This window comes from Triticum dicoccoides, chromosome 5A (genome assembly GCF_002162155.2).
Source record: "Triticum dicoccoides isolate Atlit2015 ecotype Zavitan chromosome 5A, WEW_v2.0, whole genome shotgun sequence".
Lineage (NCBI taxonomy): Eukaryota > Viridiplantae > Streptophyta > Magnoliopsida > Poales > Poaceae > Triticum > Triticum dicoccoides.
This window is the reverse complement of record NC_041388.1, coordinates 169,025,930-169,035,420: the sequence shown is the minus strand read 5'-3', so window position 1 is coordinate 169,035,420 and position 9,491 is coordinate 169,025,930. Positions and strand designations below refer to the sequence as shown.

The 9,491-nt window shown below is 42.6% G+C and overlaps 1 long non-coding RNA gene across 1 annotated transcript; it reads right to left on the bottom strand.

The window, feature by feature from the left end:
* Positions 1 to 7,777: 7,777 nt before the first annotated feature.
* Positions 7,778 to 9,113, bottom strand: LOC119297123. The gene is made up of 3 exons (XR_005145537.1): positions 8,938 to 9,113; positions 8,153 to 8,255; positions 7,778 to 7,888 (listed from the first exon to the last, which is right to left on the bottom strand). It is a non-coding gene; the product is annotated as an uncharacterized LOC119297123 (long non-coding RNA).
* Positions 9,114 to 9,491: the final 378 nt, after the last annotated feature.

Here is a 9,491-nt window from a genome sequence, read left to right as displayed (position 1 = left end):
TAGAATTTCACCGAGTCCTTGTTCTGTTTTTTGTTTTTATGCCATATGTTCATGTTGTTTCCTAGTGATCCGTGCCTCGTTTGAGGATGATCAGTAAGGATGTTTTGTTAACATTGTGGTGCTCTATCCATCCGTGTCCTTGTTTTGAATTATGCAGCACCCTAGATTGAGTCAATCGAGCTCTACTTTTGCCATAATATGTTCCTGGCAGGTTGTTAACATGTTTAGGGATTTTGCCGAGGATGTTGCTATTGATCCGTACGTGCCATGTTATTGTTCTTGCCATGTCTATCTTCTATGCCATGTCTTCTTGATGGATGTATGCTTAGCTTGTCATGCAATGCTCTGTAGTGAGTGCATCGAGCTCGTAAACATGCCTACTTGTTAATCTATTTTGCATGCTCCAGTTTTTCACCATGTCTGAATCTGTTTATGTTTTTGCTGTGTTCACATGCTTGCAATTGTATTTTATGATCCCTTTTGTCTCAAGGTCACTAAGGGACTTTTGTTATATGCTTTGAGTAGCTTCATGCCATGCCTTTATTTTCCATGATATGTTCCTGTAGCAGGTAGTTTTCATGCTCTAAAGTATGCTTCCGGATGATAAATTCCAGACTTGTGTTAATTTCACTAAGTTTGAAACATGTTATCATTTGCACTTTTGCCATGCTTTGTTTGAACCTGTTAGTGAGTGAATTAGCCATAGCTCAGTGTTCATCTTTTGTCAAGCATCATGAATGGATCCCTGCCATGTATTTTGTTGCCATGTTTGAGTGCAGTAGCTTATTTGTCGTGATGCATTTAGATGGCTACTTACTGTTTATCGCAGACCGGTGCCATATTTGTTTTGCTTGCCATTTCCAAAGCGTGCATCCGATTCCGGTGATCTTTATATCGATTTCAACCGAAATCCACTCCTCTTTCCAGTGGAAATCTTGGTTTTCCAAGTTGAGGCCAGTTTAATCATTCCTCTCCAAATCATGCATATGCATCACATACCACATCCCGCATATCAGACCATGTTTGGATCATGTTGTTTGAGCATTGAATGTGGTTGATTGTGTTCCTTTTTGCTTGTTGTTCTTGTTTGGTAGAGTTGGGAGACGAGTTCGTGAACGAGGATCCCGTTGAGTACGCTTTCGAGGATCAAGGCAACTCTGAGAACTTTGCAGGCAAGACGACCATACCCTCGAAATCACTTCTATCTTTGCTTGCTAGATGCTCGCTCTGTTACTATGCCTATGCTACGATACCTACCACATGCTTATCATGCCTCCCATATTGCCATGTCAAACCTCTAACCCACCTAATCCTAGCAAACCGTTGTTTGGCCATGTTACCGCTTTGCTCAGCCCCTCTTATAGCATTGCTAGTTGCAGGTGAAGATTGGAGATCGTTCCTTGTTGGAACTTGTTTATTGTTGGGTTATCACAATATTATCTTGTTTATCTTAATGCACCTATATACTTGGTAAAGTGTGGAAGGCTCAGCCTTATGCCTGGTGTTTTGTTCCACTCTTGCCGCCCTAGTTTCCGTCATGCCGGTGTTATGTTCCTTGATTTTGCGTTCCTTACGCGGTTGGGAGATAATGGGAACCCCTTGACAGTTTGTCTTGAATAAAACTCCTCCAGCAAGGCCCAACCTTGGTTTTACCATTTTCCACCTAAGCCTTTTTCCCTTGGGTTTCGCGGACTCAAGGGTCATCTTTATTTTAAACCCGCGGGCCAGTGCTCCTTTGAGTGTTGGTCCAAACTAGAGTCCTTTGCAGCGCCCCCTTGGGGAAACTTAAGGTTTGGTTTTAGCTGTACAGAGCGCTCATCCGGTGTGCCCTAAGAATGAGATACGTGCGACTCCTATTGGGATTTGTCGGCACATCGGGCGGCTTTGCTGGTCTTGTTTTACCTGTCGAAATGTCTTGTAACCGGGATTCTAAGTCTGATCGGGTCTTCCCACTAGAAGGAATATCCTTCGTTGACCGTGAGAGCTTGTGATGGGCTAAGTTGGGACACCCCTGCAGGGATCTAAACTTTTGAAAGCCGTGCCCGTGGTTATGGGCAGATGGGAATTTGTTAATGTCCGGTTGTAGAGAACTTGACACATGACATAACTAAAATACGTCAACCGCGTGTGTAACCGTGATGGTCTCTTCTCGGCGGAGTCCGAGAAGTGAACACGGTGTTGGAGTAATTCTTGACGTAGGTTGTTCTAGGATCACTTCTTGATCATAGTTTCTCGAACGTGCTTTGCCTTCTTTTCTCGCTTTCTTTTGCGTATTTTAGCCACCAAATATGCTAGTCGCTTGCTGCAGCTCCACATCATACCTTTACCCTTCCTAATAGCTTAAATAGTCTTGATCACGTAGGTGTGAGATTGCTGAGTTCCCGTGACTCACAGATTACTTCGAAAACCAGATGCAGGGACCAATGATAGCGCTCCAGATGATGCGCTTGAGCTCAAGTGGGAGTTCGATGAAGACTCTCATCGTTACTATGTGTCTTTACCAGATGATCAGTAGTGGTGCCCAGTTGGGGCGATCGGGGACCGCATTTGGGGGTTGATCTTTATTTTGGTACCGTAGTCGGGCCATGAGTGTATTGGATGAATGTAATGACTTATTTATGTATTTGTGTGACGTGGCGAGTGTAAGACAACTATGTACCTTTCCCCTTTATTTATTTACATGGGTTGTTGTGAAGATTACCTCACTTGTGACACTGCTTTCAATGCGGTTATGCCTCTAAGTCGTGCTTCGACACGTAGGAGATATTGCCGCATCGAGGGCGTTACAAGTTGGTAATCAGAGCCTTCCCTGACCTTAGGAGCCCCCTGCTTGATTGAATCGCTGGCGCTGTTGAGTCTAGAAAAATGTTTTGAGTCCTTTAGGATTATATATATCGGAGAGTTAGGAATTCTTTTTACTCCTCAGTCCCTTCGTCGCTCTGGTGAGGCATCCTGACGTAGAGTTTTGACTCTTCTCTTCTCAAATTTCACTAAAAAAAATTTAGGATCACGCGGGTATCTTGGAATCGTTCCGGTGGTTTTGTGACGAGAACATTGTTCTTGGTGCCTCCTGACATTTAGGGGTTGTGGCAGTGTCCTGGGGAGTTGAGCTCCGAGGTGTTGTCGTCACAAATTTATCGTTGAGGTTTTGGAATACCTGAGTTTCGCCGACATCGACAATCTCTTTTATGCCGTTGTTGGTGAGATAACCTCGATGCCACCCAGTACTGGGGCGGGAGTCCGGGAGTATTGCCATAACTCGTATAACGGATGCTTTTCGATGGTTTAGGTAAATGATTTCCGAAGGTTTCTTGGTTATGTGTTGAAGGATGGATATAGCTGGATGTAGGATTTGCTAGATTTGGGTGAGATATTATGCTTCCTGTGTATCCCCAACACCTGATGGCATAACCGGAAAGGTTCGGGAGTTTCATAGGTGGGAATTCTTGTAGCTCTAATTCTTCTTCCGCGGATATTTGGTTTGTGATTGGGTAATCCTTACCAAGTATTTGCTCTCGTCCATACCTTGTTGTTTTATTCTTCTTCCTATATCTATGTGGCTTCTCAATTTATGGAAATGTGACCATTTCAATTGGAATGCATTCGCTCATTTTGTTCGGATGTTAAGACTATATGTTGCAATCTCAATCCGTTTGATTCAGCTCAAATATTTGTCTGTCAAGATGCTAATGGATGTCACCTCTTCAGGATGGCTCCTCCAACGCGCACGACTCCGAATCCTGATCCGCCACCACGACCTCCACCTCCGGAGGCATGGCAAGCTGTGATGGCTGCTACCAATGCAAACACGCAGCTGATCATGCAGCTCTTGCAAGAGCACACTCAAGGGAATCATGGCCATGGCAACAATCAGAATCAATTTGCTACACTCAACCAGTTCCTCGCTAACCAGCCAAAGACCTTCAGCAATTGTGTTGAGGCAACAGACGCTGATGATTGGCTCGTGGACATATGCAAGCATTTCGAGTGTAGCAACGTCAGGCCTGAGGACTTTGTCAAGTTTGCCTCCTTCCAACTCAAAGACCAAGCTGCAGAATGGTTTTAGCAATACAAAGATTCCAGAGGAGGTCGTGCGATTACCTGGGATGAATTCTGTTAAGACATCAAAGCTCATCACATTCCTCAGAGTGTTGTTGAGAGCAAGCGTGAGGAATTCCGCAACCTAAAGCGAGGCACTATGTCTGTTTACCAGTACAACATCATGTTTCAGAAGCTCGCACGTTCCGCCAAGCAGGACGTCCCTGACGAGAAGAGCATGATATACCAGTTCAGGGGTGGTCTCAGAGAAGAACTCTAGCTAGCTCTCGTCCTCTTTGAGCCCAAGAAGTACGATGAGTTTTACAACATGGCACTGAAACAAGAGGCTGCTCAACTGAAGTGCGATGCTTCCAAGAAGCGAGTCAGAGATGTGACTTCTTCTTCCTCGACTCAAGTGGTTTCTAAGCAGCAAAAGTATTGGCTGCCTCCTCCTCCTCCGTTCCGTCAGTCTTATCAACAGAAGAGCAAAGGTGGCAGTGGATCTTCCCACCCACCCAACCCAAGCTTTTAGAACAAGACTTCGTCTCAAGCTCCAAGATCAAGTGCTCCGTATCACCGTTTGCTTTTAGAAGTCACGTGCAACAAGTGCCAACAGAAGGGTCACTATGACAACAAATGCTTCAATCAGAGGCGTCTTCCCCCTCCTCCTCCGGTGAGGGCTCCCAGTACCGCAGTTGTCAAACATAACCCCAAGCACGCCAAGGTCAATATGATGAATGCAGCTCAGGCAGAGGAATCGCCAGTTGTGATCATGGGTAACCTTCCTATTAACGATGTTCCTGCAAAAGTTCTTTTTGACACTGGTGCATCGCATTTTTTCATTTCTAAACCTTTTGCATCAAAGTATGAGTGTGATTATCAACATTTGCCAAGATCCTTATCAATTTGTCCCCGGGCAAGCAAATGTCAGCTAATATCATGATCTTGGATGTTTCTATCATGATGGGCGACTACAAATTTCTGGCTTCTCCAATTGTTCTTGGTGACTCGGATATTGATCTTATTCTCGGAATGGATTGGCTTTCTAAGCACAAGGCTCAACTTGATTGTGCTGCCAGACAGATTCAATTGACACATTCGTCTGAGGATGTGATCGTCTTTGCCGCTCGTGATGACACCATTCGACTATTTTCTCTCAATGAGAAGGGAGAGTTGGATGCCATCTCACAGATTCCAGTCATTTGTGAATATCAAGACGTCTTTCCCGAAGAGCTTCCAGGAATGCCTCCGCACCGGCAAGTTGAATTTGTCGTCGAACTTGAGCCTGGCACGGATCCTGTTTGCAAACGTCCTTACAAGCTGGGACCGAAAGAGTTGAAGGAATTGAAGAAACAGCTCGATCATCAAGAGCGTTTGGGCCTCATCTGACCTAGTTCTTCTCCATGGGGTTGTGGAGTTCTTTTTGTGAAGAAGAAGGATGGAATGGACCGACTTTGTGTCGACTACCGGCCATTGAACAAGAAGACCATAAAGAACAAGTACCCACTTCCTAACATCAATGAGCTTTTTGAACAACTCAAAGGTGCTAAAGTATTCTCCAAGATTGACCTCCATATGGGCTATCATCAGATTCACATTCGTGAAGAGGATATCCCCAAGACAGCATTCAGAACAAGCTATGGTTCATATGAATACACTGTCGTGTCTTTTGGCCTCGTCAACGCTCCGCCAACTTTCTCTCGCATGATGAACTTCATCTTCAACCCCTACACTAATGAGTTCGTCTTGGTCTACCTCGATGACATTTTGGTCTTTTCCAAGAACAAGGAGGATCATGCCAAGCACTTGCGTTTGGTGCTCGATAAGCTCAGAGAACATCAGTTCTATGCCAAGTTTTCTAAGTGCGAGTTTTGGCTCAATGAGGTTCTCTACCTTGGGCATATCATTTCCGCCAAGGGCATAGCGGTTAATCCTGAGAAGGTGTCTGCAATTGTGAATTGGGAACCACCTCAAAATGTGAAGTAACTCCGCAGCTTCCTTGGGCTCGCAAGCTATTGCAGAAGGTTCGTTGAGAACTTTTCACAGATCGCGAAGCCTCTCTCCAACCTTCTCCAGAAGCACGTGAAGTATGTCTGGTCTCCTGATTGTGACATCACTTTCAACACCCTGAAAGAGAAGTTAGTCACTGCTCCAGTTCTGACTCCTCCTGATGAATCCAAACCGTTTGAGGTCTTCTGTGATGCTTCCCTTCAAGGTCTTGGTGCAGTGTTGATGCAAGAGAATGAAGTCGTGGCCTATACCTCTCGCCAGTTGAAGCCCAACGAAAAGAACTACCCCACTCATGACCTCGAGTTGGCGGCAGTCGTGCATGCTCTTTTAACTTGGAGACATCTCTTATTGGGAAGAAAAGTAGACATCTTTAGTGACCACAAGAGTCTCAAGTACATCTTCACTCAGCCTAATCTCAACCTCAGGCAGACTAGTTGGGTCGAAATGATTCAAGAGTTAATCTGAGTATCGAATATACTCCAGGAAAGGCCAGTGTAATTGTTGACGCATTGAGCAGGAAGGCTTACTGCAACAGTCTGATTCTCAAGCCTTACCAACCCGAGCTTTGTGAAGCTTTCCGCAAACTCAATATGCAAGTTGTTCCTTAAGGTTTCCTCGCCAACCTCCAAGTCTCTCCTACTTTGGAAGATCGGATTTGCGAGGCTCAACTTCTTGATGCTATGGTGAAGAAGGTGAAGATTGGGATTGCCAAGAGTCAACCCAAGTACAAGTGCTATCGTCTTGATGACAAAGATACACTATTCTTCGAGGATCGCATTGTTGTGCCTAAAGGTGACCTTCGCAAAGTCATTATGAACGAGGGTCACAATTCACTCCTCTCTATTCACCCTGGAAGTATAAAGATGTACCATGACCTCAAGAAGTCATATTGGTGGACTCGAATGAAGCGCGAGATTGCTTAGTTCGTGAATGAATGTGATGTCTGCAGGAGAGTGAAAGCAGAACACCAATGACCAGCTAGTCTCCTCCAACCTCTTTCCATTCCATAATGGAAGTTTGACCATATTGAGATGGACTTCATGACTGGATTTCCAAAGTCCAAGCGTGGCAATGATGCTATCTTCGTTGTCATCGACAAACTCACTAAAGTGGCTCATTTCCTTCCTATCAAAGAATCTATCACAGCAGCTCAATTGGCAGAGCTATATACCTCTCGGATTGTCTCTCTGCACGGCATTCCGTAGTTGATTTCTTTAGATCGTGGCAACATCTTCACCTCCACGTTTTGGGATTCTTTTCAGACACTACAACAAGAACCCCCCTTCAGCAACGCATTGATGTGTTGTTGTATGTCTGGATATCCGTTGCTAAGGTCTACACCAAGGGATTATTATGCGTTGCTGTTGGTGGCGTTTGAAGGGTCTACAACAACGTATATAATTGCGTTGGTAATCGACGTGAAGAAGCGTTGCAGGGTAGCAACAAATATAGTTGCAGCCTAACAACGCTTCGTATACATGAACTCATTTTGAAATGAACATAACAGATTAGTACGACCCTTGTATGTTAGTATTTCATACATTACCAACAATAATGACTAAATCAACATTGATACTGCATATGAGTGACAAATCTACTAAACAGAAATATCTCTTTATTAAATCATGTAGGTTGCATTACATGGAACACAATCCAATGATTCCTATACATTGAGCATGAAAGTCATGTTCTATAATCTGAATGTAAAACTATTTGGTAGTAGCCCCATTCTCCACCTTGCAATCAACAACTTGGCCCCCATTTGCCACCTTGCAATCAACAAATTAGCCCCCATTCTCCACAACAACTTAGCCATGCACCATTCAATTATCTGGGTGATCTACAACAATAAAAAAAGCTGACATGAGTGATGTATCAATAGAGAAAGAAGAAAAAATAGGTTAATAGAGCAATAAAATTTAAAATAGAAGCAACATATGCAAGGTTGAAGGCCATACGATAAATAATCTAGCTACATGATCAATACTTGTGACAAGAGTGGTCATATCAACTGCTCATATTTTTCTATTGTAGCATAACACAGATTGCTCACATTCATTTCAAAAGTTAACAACCTTAGTTTTAAATCTAGGTTAGTACTTACCAGTGTAACATATAGATTTTCTCTCAGCCAACGGGGAGTTGGATTGTGCTTATATATTTTCCAGAATTTGAAGATGTAAGAAACGATCACCATTTCTACATCTCTGAAAATGAAGAATGCGACGAGAATACAATGAAAACATGGTATATGAAGAGGTGATGACCTTTGGCTATTGTACACATGCAACTTGATGTACAGGAAGTCTCGAGTAGGCCTATTACAAGAATGAAGACTAAAAGATATCCCAGTAATAACAATATACAATAGTTTTTGCGCCATTGTCAAATTGATGTTCATCCATGCTAAATGGAATTATCTGTAAAAATGTACTTGAAAAGGTTGTATTGCATAATAGCTGTATAACAAATATAGAATGCTTCCATAGAAATTATTTTCTTCCATAAACCACGTTCAAGATACACCCATATCACTTGACTATATCAACATATTTTGCAATCAAACTCAAAGAGATATCTAGAGATATACATAAGTCATAGACATCGTTTGCACTGTTGGACATCTCATACACATAGTTTGAACTATTTTTGTCAATGGAACAAAATTCAAATCAACAGTACTAACGTTCCTGCAATACATATATATATATATATATAGAGGAAGTTAACACTAGATCTACCTATATTCCTGCTTGAGCTTGGATCCAAATTAGAGATATCATACAAAGGATCTTGTCGGGGTTTCTAGTTACTAAGCCAGCTGGGAGTTACATGAGAATTTGATAACACTATCAATACACATAAAAGACAAGTGAACATTAGATGTACCAGAGTGGTGTATAACTTGTTCCATAACAGGACACCAAAGTGGTTATCGGGAGACCAAATTGTCCAGGATTCTGCACAATTCCCGCAAGAAGAATTCATGCAAGCTACCTACTTGTTTGAACAGCACCCCTGAATATCACATAAACTCATTGTTAACTTTCATGATAGAACAAGATAAACGCACTCAAACTACAACACATGCAAACTACTACCAATTTTTTTATGCATATCATAATACAAAGTGTTTATTAGTCATTTACTCCCTCCATCACATAATATAAGACATTTTTGGTTACTACACTTGTGTCAAAAAATGTCTTACATTATCAAAAAAGTTTTACATTACGGGACCAAGGGAGCAATTCACAACTCACAAGCAGATATGTATTACATAATGATGCTCCTATTCAAGTACTAAGTATGCTGAGCACTAGGCGATGTCATTTCTCTAGATGTAAGTCTTTTAGTTTGTGATTTGCGTCACAGCTGACTTGGACATGCACTGCTAAAAGTTAAATGCATACTTTTAATTTAATTCATAATGCACACTAAAA